The following is a 22,371-nucleotide window of genomic DNA, read 5'->3' as shown; positions in this document are numbered from 1 at the left end:
GTTGTTGCTTCTGTGCACTGGCTACCTTTAAGTTTTCTGGGTCTTTAAGGGATAGTTGTCTCACAGACTTTGACAGTGGCCTCCTGCCTCGTGAACCCCTGTTCCTTGGGCCACCTCAGCACGCAATGGCAAAATGGTTAAGGGTGCCACATTTTGAACACGTCCGCCCCTGCGCTTGGCATTCTTCTAGGGAATATTCGTCTCAGCCACAGTATCCACACTGTGACCCCGGGGTCATTTTCATTTGTTGTCTGCCTCTGTTCCCTCTGCCTTGCTTGTTGGGTTTTTATTTCAACAGACTTTTCAGGTTGCTGGGTGATGGTGGTATCCTTATCTGTTGCCCTCACATCCGATAGATCATGTGACCAGGCCATAATGAGGAGGTCTTGTAGCTGGATTTTGGGTTGGTGGAGGATAAGGGTTCGTAAAGTCTTAAGTGGCACCCTTGTATGACTTGCGCTTTTACGTATTTGTTTTGATCATCAGTAGTGCAAGAGCTGGCTAGTTCTCTCAGGCCTGTGTGAAATGTATCAATAGACTCTCCTTCCCTTTGACGGGCTTGTCAGAGCTTGAATCTCTCATAGTCCCGATTCATTTGTGGGTCAAGTGCGCATCTAATGCCCTGATGCCATCATCATAATCATTGGTGGCTCCGTTGTTTGGCAGGTGTGCAAAAAGTTTATAAATCTCTTCTCCTGCAAAATGTAGTAACATGGACCTTTTGATGATGTTGTCTTTTGCTTGCGTTGCCGTAAAATAGTTATTTAGATGACCGATCCATATCTTCCACCTGGGGGAGGCAGTTGTGGGGTCTATGAGCTCGCTGAAAGGAGGTAGTGCACTGATTTGTGTGTTTTGGGTGGCCAACTCTATATGTGGGTGGCTAGCTTTTTGCAGTAGTGTAGGGACCTGTTGTGGCCTGCCTGCGCCGGGTTGTCTGTTATTTCTCATGTCTTGTTTGTGCTTTCCTTCCTCACTGCTAAGTTAATTATATGCAGTAATGTATTGTTTTTTTCTCTCTCTTCTAGAAGTGGTTGGCAGGCAATTGTCTGCTACAGGCTTGTTAGCCACTTTTGTCACTGCTGCTGCAGCCCGGAGTCTGCCATGCGGGGCCTGCTGGGTCTAGAAAGTGGTGTTCAGCAGTTGCTGGCTGAGGAAGCGCATGTGTACTGTCGCTTGGCCGTGTTGGCGGGGCTGCTGGACTTACACGGTCCTCCGCGTGGCTGCAGCAAATGAGGCAGTTGTCCACACTAGCAGTAGTCATAGGAGCGGCTGTGCGCACTGTGGCTGATATGGCTGACAGCAGGCCTACCCTGCAGCGAATCCTGCACCAAAGGTAAGTGTGAGGGTGCAGGAGTTGTGTTAGGGGCAGGAGTGGCAGCCAGAGCTAGGTGTTTGGAATGGTGAGTCGGGAAGGGCCACACATGCAGCGATTTGTGTGCCAATACTGGAGCTATGCCCCCCATCATCAGGGTGAGCAATGGTGTCAGGCAGCACCCACCCTCGTTGTCAGTGTTGCGCCATCTACTGTAGGGGACAGGAGGGGACCTCAGGGCCTAGAGCAGGGTAGCGAATAAATACAGGCCACACCAGATGCAGGGTATGGGCTGAATACCACAAATTATATTCATTCCTTTATGTATTACCTCTGGCCACGCCTAGCCAGAGGGTGATACGTTGCATGCATGCCCTTCCGGGCCATGTATTTGGGTTCCGGTCTCGCAGGACTCCAATAACTACAGTTATTTTCCCACCCTAATAATGTTGACCATAGTAATCCTGTCAAGGGCAGGAGTAAAATCCATTCTCATAGATGGAAAGAGAAATGAAAGCCTGCCACGTTGTGCAGAGGACACTAAGGGGCATATGTACAAGTCCTAATCAACACGGAAATGTCATTTATAGTGACATTTCCATGGTGATAAGGCCTTCACCTTCTTTACAAGGCAGCGTTACGTCACTTAACGTGACTTAACATGGATTAACGCTGCCTTGTAAATAAGGCCCCCTTTCACGCTATAGCGTGAAAGGGATGGGCAGTGGGAGTTGCAGTGAGCATTTCACTGCAAAGCCCTTTGATTTTGAAACTGCCCCCTATTTACAAGGGCAGCGTAAATAGGAGGCAGTGCCAAAATTAAGACCAGGGAAAACCTGGTATTAACTTGGGGAAACAAGAAGAAATGCTTTATTTCTCCTCATTTGTACTTGTGCAGCACACATGAAAAAAACTAAATTTTTATTTATTTATTTATTTATTGAAGTTTTGTATAGCGCTAGCTGGACCCGAGGGTATCAGAGCGCTTCACAGCAAATACAGATATGCACCAAAAGAAAATTGGACGATAAACAAGAACAAGGAACACAAGCTGGAAGTAAAAGTCTCCACAAAATCAACTTGGGAGCAGTAAATCATCCGGCTCTGGGATACCAAAGAGGGGAGATACCGGTCTTTCACAGTCAAACGTGGGTTTCTCGTTATGATCAAGAGCGCTCAAGGAAGAGGGCTTTGAGTAGAATCTTGAATTTGGGGAAGGAGGAGGTCATTCTAATATGGGTGGAAGGTGGAGTTCCAGATCCTGGGAGCATTTCCTGCTAAGGATTTGTTTTCGGTTTTGTGTTTCCGTGATTTCAGAAGGATGAGTAGGAGTGTGTTGGAACTTCTGAGGTTCTTAGACTGACCGGCCCTTTTGAGTTTGGCGGCCATATATTCTGGTTTGCCCGTGTGCAGGGCTTTGTGTGTGAGGCAGGCTGTAAGGAAGCTGGCTCATTGGTCTATAGGGAGCCATTTCAGTTCCTTGAGTGCCGGTGAGATGTGCTCATATTTCTTTGTTCCTGTGACCATTCTTGCAGCGGGGTTGAGGGTGGTGGTAAGAGGCCCCAGGTGAGATTTGGCTGTTCCAGTCAGAGCTGCGATGCCATAGTCAATTCTGCAGAGCACCAGTGCCTGAGTGGCCTGTTTCAGCTCTTTCGGTGGGAGGAAGGGTTTTATTTTGTAGAGAAGTTTCAGGTTAAGGAACGCACTTTTGGCGGTTTTAGAGATGTGTTTTTTCATGTCCACTTTGGGGTCGAGTAACCCCTAGGGATTTCACAGAGTCCGTTGGCGCGAGAGTATCATTGAGGGTGTTTAAGGCTTTAAGCCATTCTACTGTTTGGGGGTTTTCATCTCTATTCGAGATGAGGCGCACTTCTGTTTTTTCTTCGTTGAGTTTGAGGTGGTTAGATGAGAGCCAATGTTGGACCTCCATGAGTGTACCGTTCAGTTTGTGAATGTCTGCGATCGATGTGGTTTCCAGATAGAGTTGTGTGTCGTCCGCGTAGAGGTGGAAGGGGATGTAGAAGTTCCATGTAGATGTTGAAAAGTGAGGTGAGGGGTTCCATGTAGATGTTGAAAAGTTGCAGGGAGAGTACTGACCCTTGTGGAACTCCGCTGCTAATGGGGAGGGGATCCGACTCAAAGCTGTTGATTTTTATTCTTTGTGAGCAGTTGTTGAGGAAGGAGGAAAACCATTTTAGAACAGTCTTTTCAATGCCCGCTCTCTCTTGGAGCACTTTGAGTAGCACAGTATGATCAACTGTATTGAACGCAGACGAGAAGTCTAAGAGGATGAGAAGGCTACATTGGTTGGAGTCGAGAGACATGTGCAAATCATCTAGAACATTAAGGATTGCGGTTTCAGTGCTCCAGCCCTTTGAGAATCCTGATTGGTGTGGATCTAGTAGATTAGTGTTCTCTAGGTGTTGGGTTTACTGTGACAGCACACACCTTTCAAGAATTTTGGATAAGAGAGGGAGGTTCGGTACCGGTCTGAAGTTGTTCATGTCCGTGAGGTCAAGGCACGTTTTTTTTAGAAGTGGCGTTACTTGTCCTACTTTGAGGCAATCTGGAAGGGATCCCTTGCTTAAAGAGCTGTTGATGATCTTGCCCCAGATTGGGGCTAGGGTACATTTCAGGTCTTTGGTCAGTCTTGAGGGTAGCTGGTCGAGGGAGTGGGATGAGGGTTTAGCGGAGGCGATTAGATTGTTTTTCGCTTCATCCTGGACGAGACGGAAGGATGACCAACGTATAGACGAGGTTCCTGGAGTACCATATTTTTGTACCCAGAATCCCTTCCTAGCTTCAAACTCTGAATAAAAACACATTTATATCACATTTCCATGATGTAAAGGTCTGGAATCTTCTGGGAGCCTTAAACTTTCAAAAACAACACGATGGGGGAGGGTATAGACACAGTCCCTATTACTACTGTATCACAAAAAGAGTATGCCGACATAGTGTAAGCCACAGTCTGTGCCAGGGTCTTGCCTCATAACCCACTGACAGGATGTCCAGTATCATAAATGAAAGCTTAGCAGAGCTATGGTGCCCTTACCTCTCCGTTGGTACTTCTCGCCGGCGTCTGAGCCGATTTGGGGAGGTACCAAACGGACAGTCCCGACCATTTTTGTTAATGAGCCTACTCGCTCTGTGTTGAAAATATTAGGTTTTGTAGACAGATGTGCAGAGAATCTAACCCAGACAAGCATTTAGCAGAGGAGCACTCAACTGCATTCCTTACCATAAATTTAGGGCATTATTACAAATGTTACAATACACATACAAGTATCTTTTATGTCTTGTGCATATCAATGTGCTCCCTTACCCTTTTTGTTCAACTGATCGGATGAATGCCTGTTAACATTACCAGGTCCCCTGTTCTTCATTCAAGATGCTAATGGAACTCTTTGCATCTTACCCCGTATGCTTTATGCCATGGCCGACTTCACCACTGGTGCAACATTATTTGTTGGTGCCTCCCAATGACCACTTCTACCACGGATTCCCTCACCACCTCCTTCAAACAGTGCCCTTCAAGTCTCCATACCTGCTCTCTCTGAGATGCTTTCGTTTTATAGCGCCACTCATACCAGTGTAGGGTGTCAGAGCACTTTACATCACACATACATTATACAGAGACAATCAATCAATCAATCAATAAATAAATCAATCATATGTGTGTAAATCAGTGTATATGACATGTTACACTGACCAGAGGACTACAAGGTCTAGTATTCACATGTCGTGTATACTGGTAGGTAGTAGAGTTTAAGAGGGTGTGGTCTGGAGAAGCACAAACTCAGAATTTAAAACGTACCACCATTGTTGGGGGTTCTCTTTAATAATACAAACTGATTTCTATCCAAATTAACCTTTTTTCCAACAGTAGGATAATGAAAGACTAGGGTAAAGGATCATAATACTCTAATCTGTACCTTGCAGTTTGCTTGCAGCTCTTTGAGATGGTAATAGCCCACTGTTCTATGTTAGGATTTTAACTTATCAACTGCAAGTAAGAAAAGAATCTCTCAGACAATAGCAGTTTGAGAGGTCCTCTGATTAGGTGTCACCCAAGCGGTTTATGTAGGCAACTGCGGACATGTCCATTTTCAGAATGACTGATCTGCCTTGAAGAGAGTGTTTGAAACTCATTAGAGCATAGAGCCCTGCGGTCAATTCCAGGTAATTGATGTGTTGAAAGGATTCTTCTTGAGACCAGATCCCACCAGTGTTTTGATCTTGGAGACAAGCACCTTAGTCATGAAGGCTCGCGACTGATTCCAAAATAAAATCTGGTGCTGAACCGAAGATTGCCCTGCCATTCCATGCGTCCAAATTGTCTAACCACCAATTCAGTTCTGAGACGGCCTCCTGGTTTAGAGAAACATGGTCTCCGTACCAGCGACCTGACCTGAGAGCCCTTGCTTTTATTCTTTGAAGGGCTCGATAATTCAAGGGGCCCGGAAAGATAGCCTGAATGGAAGAAGAGTGAAGGCTCAAGAGTCTGGCTAGTTCTCTCAAAGAGAGATTTTGTTGTTTCAGGACGTGTTTTATCTCTTTCCTTATTTTTGAAATTTTCTTTGGAGGAAGAAGAAGAAGGCAATTCTTTGTGTCTACGGTGAAACCGAGGAATTCCATCGTTTTTGAGGGGAAAGAATGGATTTTTCTTTGTTTATGATAAAACCCAAGCTTTCTAGAAGGTCTACAACCGTTTTGAGATCTTGAATGATCTGATCGTAATCTTGAGACAGTATAAGGATGTCGTCTAGATAAATGATGAGACGAATACCTTTTTCTCTTAGAGATGAGGTGACTGCCCTCATCACCTGGGTGTAACACCAAGGGGCTGAGGAGAGGCCGAAAGGAAGGGCCTGGAATTGGTAAAGACGGTTCTTCCAAATAAACTGAAGAAAAGGTTGGTGAACCTTGGCCATGGGGATGTAAAGTAGGCATCTTTCAGATCCAATTTGACTAACCAGTCCCCTTCTAATAAGAGGTCCCTGAGAAGATGGATTCCCTCCATCTTGAAATGTCTGTAAACAAGGTATTTGTGGAGTTCCCTGAGGTTTATGACAGGTCTCCAACCTTTGTCCTTCTTTTCTACGAGAAAAAGAGTGCTTACAAACCTCGGAAATTCCATAGGGACTTCTATAATAGCACCTGGAGCATTGAGGAGATTTCTTCCTCTATTATTTTTTCCTGATCCAAAGTAAGTGGAATTGCCTTTGGAAGTGAGTTCTGAACTGGGATTGAAAGAAATCCACACAAAAACCAACTACGGTATTTAGAATCCAAGGATCCTGAGTGATAAGTTTCCAGTTGTTATAAAAGAACTTCAGTCTCCCTCCCACTCTTGGATTCGAAGAAAGGGGAGGGGGAGGAGTACTCACTTTGAGGGTTGGCGTCGGCAGGAGCTGCTCTCGCTCTGAAACCTCTCGAACGAAAGCCTCTTCCCCTCGGCGGATAGAATTGAGGTTGGCTGGGGGGTTGGTATCCTCTTCCGCCATAACCCCTGGATCTAGAAAAGAGCCGTCAGTTGAAGCTGCCGAAAGATTGCCCCCTTCTTCCAGCCCTTCCAAAAAGGTTATTAGAATTGAACACCTTCTTCATGTTTTGATGGGCCTTATCCAAGGCGGTAAAGGTATTGACATATTTACCAAGGCTTTTAATCAAATCCTCACAAAAGAGAAGACCTTTCGGATTAGGAGAAGGTTCCTTGTCAGCCATATCGCTTAGTTTAGGGCTAATTCTGGTTAAAACTACTCTTCTCCTCTCAGAATTGAACCCAGCATTAGCATTGCCCAACAAGTCTAGAGTACTCTGACTCCAACCACGAATGAAAGGGTGTCAAGAGGGGAGTCGTTGAGGTAGCTTTCCTCTGCTGCGTCAATTATTTTAGTTAAGGGACCCAGGATGTCCAAAACCTTATCTTGGCATATTTTCAGGGATCTTTCCAGTCCTTTCCGAGGGTCCCTGCCGAGCTTAAATAGATAGGTAATTAGCTCAGGGTTGAGATTTGGGGTCTGGCAAACTCTACCTTCTATAGAAGGTCTGGAGCATTCCGCTCTCAAAAGATTGCGAGTCTCCCTCTCCAAAGGGTTTCTGAGCCACTTAGTGATAAACTTACAAACATGGTCATGGGGGGTCCATTCAGAACTTCTAGGATGTTTAATATTAAGAGGGGAAAACATTTCTTCACCCAAGGGGTCCATAATACTATCCTTTGAAGATGACGGAACGTCACCACCAAAGAGAAGGGAGTCAATGTCTTGATCATTTTCATCTAGATCAAGGATATACTCATCCTGAAATTCTGAGGCATCATCATTTACATTGAGATCATCATTAGTATCATTCTGAGCACTTTGATAATATGTGTCGCGAGGGAACTTGTGTGCCGCTAAGGGCACCTTTTGATTTTGGGCCGCTAGGGACACCTGAGGCAAGCGAGGTGAAATTACCTCCCGTAAATCTCGATGTGCTAGGACCTCCCGTGCTCTCTGGGGTGAAGTTAATATTATTTGTCTTTTTATGCCTCTTACCCCTTATTTCAGCGTTCTCATCCTCGAGGTCAGTGTCATAAAAGTCATCCCTTCCGGGAGGGAATGACCTCTTAGAAGAAATGACCTGGGAAAGTGTAGAGAACATGCAAGATCTAATTTCTTTATGTATAAGATTCCTGATAGACTCATCATTAAGATCAGAAACTGGTGCGTTAGACTGATCTGAGTCGTAATCAGACATGAGTAAAATATATTAAAATATGATGCCTTAAGGATAATAATTAAATTAGAATATATAAAATATTTAATATAATACTTTTTTTAAATACATTTTTTTAATATATTTTGATACCTTTAAATATATAAATATTATATAAATAATATTCCCCTTTTTAAAAAAAAATAATTTATATAGTAAGGGTGGAGTGGGGAGGGTCCAGTAGGACAAAGAGACTCAAATAATGTCAAAAATATATGCGCTAGCTTTTAAAAGGTGTCACCTTGTAAATCGGGGCAAAGAAACGAAGAGGCACACAAACTGACAGCTGATCAGTCGAGAGCAACTGCAAGATCGTGCTCGAGCGACCGACCAAGTCAGGATGAGGAAAGTTCCTTGGCAACGTGCGTGCGCGACGCGGGCGTTGCCAAGGTGAATTCCTCAAGCGAACCGAAAGAAAGCAGAGTCGCAAGCGGTGAGGGAAATCAAACTGAATAAAAAAATGACAATGCCAAAGTGTACGGGGGAGAGCAGCCTGAGGTAGCGAACCTCTTCATCTCTCCCCCGAGTGTGACGCCAACATCGCTGGTAATCAACTGCGGTAGTAGGGAGGGGGGAGGGGAAAAAACGAGGACTATGCTACGCCGATCTCCATAAATTGGAGATCGGTAGTGCAACGCGGATTGTAAAAGATGAGGAAGCCTAGAAATGAACAGCCAAATTTAATATTAGCATAAACGGTAAGGAAATAACGATAAATCATCATAGAGCCAATAGCAGTCTACAATCTAAATCATAAATTACGAGCTAACAGCACTGTACAATATAAATCACGAATAATGGTTGTAGATAAAAGGCATAGAACATCTAAAATAGTTAAGCAAGGAGTGAAAGGAAAAATGAACTTATCTGCTTGGAGCCGCATTTAAAAGAGGCTGATTGCCTAGTGATTACTGCTATTGTTTGGTCTGTTATGTTCTAGTATGGAGCTTTTACTTTATGACATGCGGCTGCTTGGTCTGCCTTAAAAGATATAAGCATAATGGTACCCTCCGGTCTTGTAATGAAATCTCTCAGACAATAGCAGTAACCCATTGACCTATTCACGTTATACGCACCTTGTGATCTGAATGGTACACGTTTTTTGCAGCAGGCATATTGACCCACTGCGCTACCTTACCGTGAGTCAAAACTTCCACCAGACAAACCTCAAATCTCTCCAGGAAGAACATTAATCACCCAAACCAAACGTCCCACCCAAAGTAGCCCAGGGTGTGGTCACACTGCCCTAGAGCGGGCTGGAGTCTATGTCACCTGAACCTACACTTAAATTTCCGATTGCTCTCATTTGCATGGTGTGTGGCCTGAGGTTCTGTGGGCCTGTTAAACTTACACTTATTATTTTTTTTTGCTGATCACAAACTCCGAGTTGATAGTAAGTTTATCACTGCGGAACTCCGCAGTCGGGGTGAACACATACAAAAATAGGCCTATCCCTTGAAGAAACTGCGCTTGCAGCATTAGGCTACCTTCATCGGCAGATCTGGGCGCTGGTAGCTATGCATAGACTTCGAATCTGCGCTCAAACATCTTCGAGTGGCTTCTCTACAATTGCAAATATCTAGGCACATTTTTCTGAAACTCGGTCAAGTTGCCTAATGGGCTTTTCATCCTTTCTCTGTACAATAAAATTATAGCATTATTCACTAACGAATTCGCTGCCTAGACCGAATGTTGCCTTCCCAGACACTTGCACCCTTCGAAGAAATTATAGGTAGAAATGTCCTTGATAAATAAACCTTTATCAACGGAATACTTGAAATCTTATGGCACTTTGTAAAATTCTTCTTCCCATGCAGCATACGTATTTCTGTGCAATACCAGTCCAATAAAACTTGCAAAAAGAGTAACTGAATGTTTTACAGTATTTATGAAACTGATCTTTTACAAGTTCCTTGGAGGGAATTTGCATTGTGCTATTAAAAATAATGCGCTTTTGAGCATGTGTATATATTTTGATAAATGATCTCCATGGAATAAAAATATATGTGCAATAATTTAAAAAAAGGTGTAAATGTTGTGAATGAGGAAATGCAGTCTTGTAAAACGTGGAGGCTATTTGTCTGACATAGTTTACTGTCTCCTAAAAGTAACATAATTTCCCTGGACTTTTAATTTATCCTTCTATGTCCATGAGCTCTTAAAATTCGAGTGGATTTATTAAGACTGTCTAGACAATGTCAGTTTGAATTATACTGCCAGTTTTAACAAGGCAAGTGAAATATTACTCAAATATTGCTAATTTGAACATATTGTGCATATTACGATTGTCTGCTTTCGGTTCTCTGAATATGGAAAACTAAAACAAAGGTATGCGTCCGACTTTCTCAATAAATAATTATGCACTGGGGACTTGGGCAAAAGATAATTATTAAAATTACGCTTGGGCAATAGGGTTGCCACTTTTCAAAAAGAAAAATACTGGATATTTGTTGTTTGTTTCATGAGTGTGAAGAAGACTGTTGTGACACTAAATATGACTATAACAACATGGTGTGTATTCATTTGCAACATGAACTGTATGCCCTTATTTACTTTAATTATTAGTCATGGGTCATTAAGGCAGCTGTAAAACACATTTAAAAGTGCTTTCTATTTATATTTCTTGTTTGAAGTATGTACAGATAAGGGCTAAAAATAGTGGCTGTAGGTAATTTTGCTTACAGTGCCCGTCGGTGGAGGTAAAAAACCAGACTTTTGGCAAGTCTAATGGGAAATAGAATACGCTTTGGCCTTATTGTACTGTAAAAAGCAGTAGAAAGGCCAGGTGTCCTTGGCAGTGAAATATTTGCTATAGCTTTGTTTTGTTTTCGTAGATGGCTGCCAAAAATATGTGCATCTGAGACGGCATTTTCGAAAAGATTTTAAAACATTACTAAATGCATTAAAAGATGCCTGTCAAGGCACACTTTTATTTTATGTTTTTCAAATTTTTTGACAAATGCTATTTAAACATTGCCCCCAGGGATGTGTGCAGAACTGTGATAGCCATCTTTGAATGGATTTTGTTTTATTTTATTCAATCCCATTCAAAGATGATGCTTGTGATGAATGCACATCTGTGACTGCTTTTTTTTAATGGAATTTGCTCAAATAAAACAAACCTATTTAAAGGTCCAGCTGCACGTGAGTGTGCATGTACACATATTGACATCTTGAAATAGGTAGAAAGCCATCTTAAGATGGCACAAAAGGCATGGGACTGGGTCCCTCCCTTAAAAAGGAATCCATGTGATTGGTGGCCTGAGTGGGCCTGAACCGTGAGGTGGTGTACCAGACAGGCCCGGTCGGGAGAGACCAGTGGGAGCCAATGAGGCCCCTCCTCCATTGGACCCAAAGAAGCCAGAAGAACCGTAGTGCTTGCCGAATCCCAATACCCCTTAGTAATTACCTGAGATTGACATCTCAGTGAGGAAGGGAGAAAACCGAAATGAAGCGTCCTGGCCTGAACTCTCTACATTATCTCTGGCTACTTCCTGCCGCACCGGCCGACTCAAGGCTCCCACAAGCACCCTTGTTTCCAGTTTGGTTAGTCTTGGTGAGTCCCCCCAAACAGTAATGCTCAGCTTCCAGTCCCAGCGACCCACAACATGAGTGGCGTGAGATGCCCACCAGCCCCCAAAAGAATCAGGGACTCTCCCACCCCATGCGACAGTCTACGTGGGCCCTAGGGAACAAGGGGGACACCGTATGACACCGTATGACCACGTGCAGCAGTGCCCTGGATCCAGGCCCAAGCAACTCACCTCGAATCAAGTGCAGCCTGAGTCACTCAACAGGCCTTCAGTGTACCAGGAACTGTCTGCCCCAGCACAGCGATCTAGGCCGGACCAGGGATGAAAAGCATATGCTGCATAGTCACTGGTCCAGTGGATATCTCATTACCAACACATCATTGTGCCTTTAGTGGGGCATAGTTCCTAGGAGAGGAGGTCCACCCAACCACTGCTTGTGAGACCCCGGACTGGCACCTAGGCAACACCCTCCTGCCATTTACTAATGGAGAAGGAATGAAGCCAAGCGCAGACCGAAAGCCTTGACTCAATGTTAGGTATGTGAAAAAAGCAGGAAGGTTTCCCCCCCCAACACCGGCTGATGCCCAGCCCAACAGCACCTCCACAAAAGTGCCCCTACTTGGTGTGAGAAACCTTGTCTTCCCTCTCAAGAAGCTTTTTAGAGGAACTCCCAGATTCAGGAGATCTTGGGAATACAATGCACTCTCTATAACAGTGTGAAACACCATGAGTGCCGTAGCCAGGTAGACAGGGTACTGTTGCACCACCACAGAGGGGAAGTCTTGGGGTTGACACTGAAGAATACACAGCCTCCAGGGCACCCAACTCCCAAAGCAGGCCTACTCTCTCTCTGGGGCATGAAGGTCCACAGTGGTTAAGAGCAAATCTGCCAAAGAGAGCAAGTCACAGAGATTTGGACATACCAAACTACTGGAGAAGGAGCACACAAGTCAACGGTTCCCTAACCAGACTGTGACCAGACTACAACGGCTCCCCAACCATACGATGAGCAGGCTCCCATTATGATACTGTCCCGGGAATATATGGACCAATTTCTCCCTGAAATTCGCTCAGACATTAGCTCAATCAAGGAAGGTCACAAACCCGGGAGACTAAGTGGATCACCTGGAGTGAGCAGCGAGCTCCTGCACTGATGACCAAGAAATGCTTTGGAAGATACTCTACACTTTGGAAGACCAGACATTGAGCTGCAGATGAAACAGGAGGACCTTGAAATCAGCGCAGCAGGAACAACAAATGAAGAAGAGGAATACCACAGAGTGAGTGTTATACCTATCAGCCTTAGGTGGCCTTCCTCAAATCTGTTGCCCTCCTCCTTTTATTTTTTTCTGATGTCATTTTTTCTGGCCTTAGAACTCTGCACACTTTAACACTGCTAACCAAAGCTAACCAGTTCTAAAGTGCATGTGCTATCGCCTTAAAACATAATAACTTTGGTTGAACCCCTGTGAGAGTTTGGGTGTATTATAGTATGGTTGTTCAGACTTACTATGTAATACATTTGTCAAATCCATCTTGGGTACAGTCAGCCTTGCTTAAAAACAGTTATCTCACCTCTGGGTAGCAAGGCTTAAACAAAGGAAGTAGTGTAAACAACGAAATATGAAAGTCACACAACACAAAAAAAATCTCACCACTAATTTATAAAATAGAAAATATTTTAATGAATTTTTAGAGGCCAAGACAGGCAAAATCCACCTAAGGGTTTCAGACAGATAGATTTTTAAAGAGAATGTAAATCTCAGTTCAACTGTAAACCTGTAAAGTTTAAAACACTTTTGAAAAGTTTGAAAGAATTGTGTTTGTCTACTGCAGCCTGACTGGAGTGACCAAATCCAGCAGGTAGAAAGGCAGAGTGGCCATTAAGGAGTATTTGAACTGTTACCTATCCACCAAAATGCCCCTCAGTCGAATTATGAACTTTACATCATGAGCGCCATAGGCTGTATTGGAATTGTCCTGATTTTGAGGAGGCAGGAGATGGAGGATGCTCAAGGATGCTCTGGGTGCACCTCGGTCAACAAGTCATTTTAGGCAATTTTGGCCACAGAGTTCAGGGTTCCACGAAGTCCTATGTGAGCCAGTAAAAGGCCAGCTGCTACTATGCTACCAGTCTCATTCACAGCGCACCCAGCAGTATCCTATAGTTGAGGCTGATTTCCCTCTGGGGTGACCAATCTGGACTCAGATGAGACTCCCGGGTCTGGCAGACTTGGGTGCATCTTTTGGCATCAAGGATCAGTCTTTTGGTGAGCCCAGTGGCAGTCAGCGGCGATTCTCCAGAAGTGGCTACTGACTTGTTGAGTTGGGCTACTCCAGTTTTGATGTCCCTGGTGCATGTTCCAGGGGGCCAGCAGATGGACCGTTGGCATCACTTCTTAGGACTGGAGCTTCAGAGTCTCTTTTCCTTGAGCCAGGAGCCACAGGCACAGTCATCTCTTCACTAGCCAAGGTGCAGCTGGTACAGTGCAGCAGATGGAGCAGCCTCTCTTTGCCAGGTCAAGGGGTCAGCAGGGCAATCCTTCTTTGGTCCCTCTCCAGTTATGTAGTGATCTGAGGTTCATGGTGCCAGGGGTGCCATATATATGCCCAGACAGTGCCCTGTGGGGATGATAAATTCATAGCCAATTGGCTAGTATGGTTCCTCTCACCCTATGATGACTTCAGGCTATGTGCAGCTTTAAACAATCCCAGGGTGCACTATTCTGCCCACTCCCAAGATGAATGAACCCTTCCTTCGATGTTAGGAGCTTGGTAGCCCACCCTAGATATGTGGCAGCCTGTGGGTTACACGCCCATGGGGAAGCCTGTTTGGGCACAGGTCTCCCCTCTCTGTTCCTGCTGCCAGCATGTCTACCTCAAAATAGGAGCAACCCTTCACAAGTGTGATTGCCATTTGCCCACCAAAGGCGGATTCTCCTTTTAAGCTCACTTTCTGGGCCAACACCCTGAGTGGATTCCTGCAAGGGGGAGGTAACACCGCTCTCTGTTTCGGGCTTCCATTGTTCCTGAGCCTGGGAGTCTTTCACACTACTCTCCAGGAGGGTAGGAGGGCAGAAGGTCTTCTGGTGGCCAACAGTTTTGTGAGGCCACTGGACAAACTGGGTAACAGAATGGCAAAGTTGCCTTTCTGTAAAAGTGACATTAAGTTTGACTTGGGCATCAAGTCGGGTTTAATGCCATGATTAATATCATACCTCGAAGTACCCATTTTAATAGTCCCGTTCAGAAGTAAGCCAGGCTGAGGGGTCAGCCGGTAACTTTGTGTTAGCCAATGAGACTACTGACCTTTCCACAGCAAAAACAATAATTTAGTTGTTTTGCTGTTAGGGCATATTAAACATATTTGTCCTACTTGATTATATATAGCTGCCTGCCTTTGGGATTGGTGGGCCTTCTTTAGGAAGAATGACATATATTCTTTAGGGGAAAGACTTTGCAGTTGGTTGAAATGGCTAAGTTGACCAAGCAGTTTTTCCTATTCCAGGCAGCAGTGGCAGGCTGGGAGTCATTTTGTACTTTGTGACACACAGGGTGGCACATACAGTGCTGCAGCGGCTAGTGCCGACACTATCTTACATGCCCTGGGTACCATATTCTAGGAACTTCTAAGTAAGTCTGCCTATGCCAATTGGCGGTAGCCAATTCAACATGCATTTTGTAAGGGTAGGACGCTGGCACTGAGCTCTGGTTAGGAGGCTTCATTGCATGCTCAGACTTAAAAAGAGCAGCATCAGTCCATAACTTATAGAGGTAATCACGCTAGAAGAGGCCTTTCCTGCATGTTCCCCCTCCAGATGAAAGGTGAAGATTAACTAATGCTTGTCCTCGTGGTTCTCACCATCTAAGTGGAAGACCATGGAAAGGCCATCTTCATTGGTATGGTCGGTCCCAAGTCTGTGTTCTACTGTAAGGTCCATACAAAACAGAAATGTTAAGAAAAATGGACCGCCTCAACATTTTGAGGTTCTTTCCTCTCATCTGTATCAGCCATAAGAGAGGCCTGTGGTCAGTTTGAACTCTGAAGTAAGTCCCAAACAGCTAGGTTCTCAGTTACTTTGGGATCAATCCACGGCAAACGCTTCCTTCTCAGTGGAACTCCAATGCTGCTCTCTGGGGAAGAGTCGCCTGCTGATAAAGGCAATTGGTTTATCTTGACCCTGGTCATTCATCTGTGATAGTACTGCCCCAATCCCATGTTCGGAAGCATCACTTTGGACAGGAAACTCTTTGATGAACTCAGGTGCCTTTAGGATAGATGCTGAGCTCAAAGCTTCCTTAAGGGTGTCTTCAAGGTTAATTCTGTCAAAGGGGAGCCTTAGGTACCATATCCTTTGAAAAATCCTCTCCAATATCCAGTCAGACAAAGGAAGGTTGTGACCTGGGTCTGAATTTTAGGAGCTGCCCAGGCCAGAATTCTTTGGCTCTGGGGCTGGAGAGGTTTACATGTGTTTCACCTACTTTGTGGCCCAGATACAATACAGACCATTTCTCTGTCTGACACTTGCTTGCTTTATTAGTCGGCCCTGCTTGCTGAAGGGCTTGAGGAATGTTCCTGAGGTGGAGCAGGTTATCCTCCCAAGTGAAATTGAAGACAGCAACATCATCCCGTGAAACTGCATTCAGGTATTACAAACCTAGGAGCATTCCATTCACCAACCTCTGGATGTTCTGGTACAATTTTCAACCCAAATCAGTCCTCCTCTTGGCTCCTGGTGTGAGGGCTATCTGCCAATAACCTGAAGGTAGATCAAAGATGCTCAGATAATTGCATACCCCTAACCGGTCAGTGAGAACATCTGCTCTTGGTATGGTATGAGCATCAGTCTTGGTGACTGCATTCAATCCTCTGTGGTCTACACACAATCTAATTTATGATTTTCCTCTCTTGGAGTGTGACTTAGGCACCAAAACTACTGGGCTAGCCCAAAGACTACCAGAGGGCTCAATCACTCCTAACTCTAACATCTTTGCAACCTCTGTCTTGATGCTAACTTTGACCTTGTCTGACAACCTGTAGATTTTACTTTTGATTAGCAAGCTGTCACCGGTGTCCACATCATGAGTGCTCACCCGAAGATGACATGCTTCATTGTAGAGTGGTGCTCCTCGCCAGGCCGGCGCTACAATGCCTGGTGGGCCTGCGAGAGGGCACTTTGTCTGCGATCTTTTAATCAAAGCCGATGGAGCACTGTGGGGTCAAGGGTGGAAAACCCCACAAAAGTGACATGAAACATGTCAACGCATTGCATAGAACAATGTTGGTGAAGAGCGCACACTGGTATTGAAATTAAAGTATGTTTCTCGATATGTGTGCTGTGTTGGAAAATATGCCTGCAGAGCATATATGTAGAAACTAGAGAAGTGGCCTTGTCCCAGGGTGGCCACTAGGACTACAACATGCACTACCAATTATACAGTATGCATTTTAAACACAAATGTATTAATGATTCTTTTCTATACAGTTTGACACAATATGCATACAAGCATCTGATCCTTGCGTACTTCTCAATTACATGAAAAAAACGACATTACAACAAAGAAATAATGATACAACAGACTTTTCTGTACAATGCTGACTCAGCTTCTGTGAATAAAAGCCGGGTAAAAATAAGAGGGTATGGAGCACCTCTTAGTACAAATGGGGTCACATCAAATAACCAAAGCCAACCGAAGAAGTGTCACAATAGAACTTGGAAACAATGTCGCTGTGCTTATGCTTCTAGTTGTCCTGCGCGGATTAATAACCTCTTGACACCTGGTATCCGTCTTCGAACCGTTTAATTCATCAAACTGCTACCATGTTTGCCTGCCACAATGCTCTGTAAACAAGATGTATCCCTCCCCTTGCAGTAAGCTCACTCCATGAGCGAGTCTGGTTAACCATAGCGGATTACCTGCCTATGACTGACCGATTCCCTGCTCATTTACAAAGACCTGGACCAATATATCCTGCGTTTCCCATTATTTTTAAGTCAACACCACGCAGTGATTCTTCATTAAATAGTTTGGTGACAACTGGGTGGTAACTGATTTTACTTAACCCCACAATGCTCCATTGGCTTTGATCTCCGATAAAGTGCCCTCTTGCTTGGCCCACCAGGCATTGCATCGCCGGCCTGACGAGGAGCACAGCCCGATGATGAAGCATGTCACCTTTGGGTGAGTGGGGGCACCTATTCATACAACGTCATGGTTCTATGGGTGCGTATACCCAGCTAGGGATAATTTATCTTGGGGTTTTACCAATGTTCCCTCTAATTTTCTTTCTCTGTGTGCGTCAATAAAAATGCTTCGGATACTTCAACTAAGGCTACCTGCACTGAAGATAAGCAACAACTTTATATACAAGAATGTGCGATGTGAAAGATTTTGCATCCCTGGCTTTTTCTGATTGAGAATGCATTTGCCACATGTACCACATAATCCATCATCTGATGTATGATGAGCAGATTTTAATCCCAAAACATTGCTCCTAGCTTGAATGGATAAAAAGTTACTAAAACAGGTTCTGCCTGTATTGAAGTGAAGTGGAAGACCCTTCGAAAATTTGGCTGGTCACCTTTTTGTTGCTTATTGTTATATTTGGCTGTTAAATTGGTACTCATGGGGTGAAAAATGTGCCCAGTTAGTGTTAGCATGTGTGAAATGTCAAAATAATTAGGTAATGCTATCACAAAATGTGCAGCATTACGCCTAATAACTTGCCTTTTCTTGCCGCATAATTCAACCCTGCTGCATAATTTGGTCCTCTACTGACGCATAATTTCAGTGGCCTGGACTATAGCAAAAGGCAAAGGTGGGCGAGACAAGAAATTAACAGGGACAGATGGCCCAAAGGTATGCTCTGGCTCTAAAGAAAATAACAATAATACAATGTCTCAACAGGGATATCTTATAGACGGACAAATTAAAAAGTGAATTAATCACAATGCAACAGAGAGGAAAAGGATAAGGGAGACCAAAGAATAGTACAAAGTTATTATTTTGCATATAAAGAGCACGTTAGGAAAATAAATTACAGTAACCAAAAATAACCAAAAGTGTACTGGCAATGTGAATGTGAAAAAACGGCGCAATGACACAGGTGATTTTGTGACAATTTGGGGCACGTAAGATAAACAGTATAACGTGGTCAAAATACAATACTTACATTTATATACAAAAATTACATTTATTATTCACAAATTGACCGAGAAAGAAAAGCCGCAATTGGCGTTGCTGGGTCGATGGCGTTTCAAACTTTATGACTTGAGGTCATCATCAGGACATTGGTTACATAGATGGAAATCTGTGCTAGATAGAATTTAGAACCCGTATTCCAAGGATTAAAATCGTGGAGATAAGGAAAAGATACTACCTTTCAAATAGGTAGGCAGAATCTAGGTCTGGATTTTAAGAACAAATCTTCGTTGTCAAATCAGAACCAGAATTAATCTAATGAATGGAAAATAAAGAAGAGTTGCTCAATTTTACTAAAATTAAATCGATAGAAGAAGAGGGAGGGGGGAGGGGGGGAAGGGCGAAAAGGGGGGGGTTGTGAAAGATGATAAGTATAGTAAGAAGGCAACCCTGCTTACCCGTGGGGCGGTTGCTGACAATGTACATCAATTTGGAGAATAGGCTCTAAGGGTAGAGAAGAGGAGAAAGGACGAGTGAGGCTCATATTAAGTCCAAGGACTGGGCTAAATCTACTGGCCGACTGAATTGTACCAAGTACTGAATTAAGTCCCAGATACAGGAGCAGTTTTTGTATTGTGGCGAGGCAATGGCTTGTCGACCAAAAGCGGCTTTAAATCTAAGAAGAAACGTACCGTGTAAATCAGGAGTCTCTCTCCGCCAAGATAGGTACCGGTCTCAACAACCCATACACAAGTAAAGCCTTGAAAATATGTTGCATGTCAACAATGCAGCAGAGATTATGTTAGACTATAGTAAACTATCAGAAGCACCTCATCTTAGTACTTCAGATTATATGCAAAGTATTTATCATACATGAACTGAGAATCCTTCCTGTTCGCCCAACATCTGCCCCCAAAAGACAGTGGTATTAGTGAACTAAGACACATGGCTCATGTATACCCATATGTGTCCTATGTTAAAATTATAGATGGAGCAACTTTCTTTTGTACAGAGCAGAGCCTGAATTTGTGTATTTCCAGGTGCATTCTTTTTGATGATGAATAAAAAAGAGGATCAGTTTAAAAGTATTTGCCTGTTCTTTAAGATTACAGTTTAAATTTTTTTTTACAGTTTTTTGAGCAACCACGACTAGAAAGTATTGGAGTTCTTTGCTTGAGCATCAAGACTGGAACCTGTTTCCAGCACTGGCTTTAGATCTGGTGGTGCCCAGTGTGACACTGTTTGTGGGGCCCACCAATGACCATCTCTGCCACAGATCCTCTCACTACCACCCTTTAACAGTGCTCCTCAAGTCTCCATAACCACCCTCTCTCTGACGCATTTAATAGTTCCATAGCACAACTCATATCAGTGAAGGGTGTCAGAGCACTTTACATCACACACACATTACACAGAGACAATCAATCATACATGTGCAAATCAGTGTATAGGAAATGTTACATAGTCATCCATACTGGAACGCATCATCATTTAAGAGTGCTTGGTGCGGAGAAGTGCAAACTGAGGACTTAAAACGTAACACCATGGTTGGGGGTTCTCTTTAATATTAACAATTGTTTTCTACCCCAATAAAATCTTTTTTGCAACATTAGTAAAATGAAAGTCTGGGGGAAAAATCATAACGCTCTAATATATACCTTGCAGCTATTTGATAGGTAACTACACTAAATATCGAGTATAAAATATCGAATTACATAAATATCAACTTCAAAATATAGAATGGACAAAATATCGAATGGACAGAATATAGTCAGCAAAAATATCGAATTTAAGGTAAGTAATGTAATATCGAATTTTATAAATATAGAAAGTCAAAATATTGAAGTATATAATATAGATTATTAAAATATATCGAATTTCTAATAATATCGAATTTTTTAAAGAGTTTTGTATGTTACTATATGTCTGAAAAGTGTATATTTTTTTGTAATTCATTTTATTTAATGAATTTTATGTTAATCATTTTTTGCGTAATTTAATTCTGTAGCGGGTTGTGGGTTTATAGGGGAATAGGGTGGGAAGTAATTTAATTATATTAAATAAAATGTTAATTTTTAGAAATCATTAAATATTTTTAATTTAATTTTGCGTTTTAGTTATGTAGCGGGTTGTGAGTTTATAGGGGAATAGGGTGGGAAGTAATTTAATTGTAATTAATTACATATTTTAATGTTTTTATTGGTATTTATTTTAAATAAATGGTTAAATAATTTTTAATTGATAATTAATTAAGTTTTATTAGGTAATTAATTTGTATTAATTGATTAATTGATAATTATGTGAATTTTATTTATTTATTTTCCCTAGTGGGTTGTGGGTTTAAAGGGGAATAGGGTGGGAAGTTACTTAATTGTAATTAATTAAATGTTTTTTATTTATTTATTGGTATTTATTTTGAATTAATTGGTAATTAAATTGTATTTGTTGATTAATTAATTGTAAATTGGTAATTAATTTGTATTATTAGTTATTGAATTTTAATAATTATTATTTATTTGTGTTTTTAATTGATTAGTGAGTATATTATATATTATATTGGTATTTACTTTTAATTATTCTTTTATTGGTATTGATATTTAATGTATTTTCATTAATATATTAAATATTTACTTTTCTTACTGTTAAACTCACTAGAGTGGGAATAGTAATTTTTAACCCTACACTATCCAACGCTTTCCCTACTGTTGCACTCTCTGGAGTGGGAATAGTCATTTTTACCCCTACTCTATCCAACGCTTTCCCTACTGTTGCACTCTCTGGAGTGGGAATAGTAATTTTTACCCCTACGCTATCCAACACTTTCCCTACTGTTGCACACCCTGGAGTGGGAATAGTAATTTTTACCCTCCCGCTATCCAACGCTTTCCCTACTTTTGCATTCTCTGGAGTGGGAATAGTAATTTTTACCCCTACGCTAACCAACGCTTTCCCTACTGTTGCACTCTCTGGAGTGGGAATAGTAATTTTTACCCCTACGCTATCCAACGCTTTACCTACTGTTACACTCACTGGAGTGGGAATAGTAATTTTTACCCCGACGCTATCCAATGCTTTTCCTACTGTTGCACTCACTGGAGTGGGAATAGTAATTTTTACCCCTAAGCTATCCAACGCTTTCCCTACTGTTGCAATCACTGGAGTGGGAATAGTAATTTTTACCCCTACGCTATCCAACGCTTTCCATACTGTTGCACTCTTTGGAGTGGGAATAGTAATTTTTACCCCTACGCTATCCAACGCTTTCCCTTGCTGTTGCACTCATTGGAGTGGAAACAGTAATTTTTACCCCTACGCTATCAAATACTTTCCCTACTGTTGCACGCACTGGAGTGGGAATAGTAATTTTTACCCCTACGCTATCCTACGGTAAAAATATTGTATGTTTTTTATTAATATCATGTGAATATACATATTTATGTTTTAAAAAATAAAATTGTATGTTTTTTAAGCTTAAACTAATTATTGTATAATTGTAAGGTTATTTAAGTATTTTTAAGTATGCTTTAGTTAATTATTTTTAATATTTCATTTATTTTAAATTTACTTTTAAGACATTCACAAAAATTTGATATTTTGACTAACTATATTATTTTTAAA

Source organism: Lissotriton helveticus, chromosome 8 (assembly GCF_964261635.1).
Source record: "Lissotriton helveticus chromosome 8, aLisHel1.1, whole genome shotgun sequence".
Lineage (NCBI taxonomy): Eukaryota > Metazoa > Chordata > Amphibia > Caudata > Salamandridae > Lissotriton > Lissotriton helveticus.
This window is presented reverse-complemented; position numbering follows the sequence as displayed.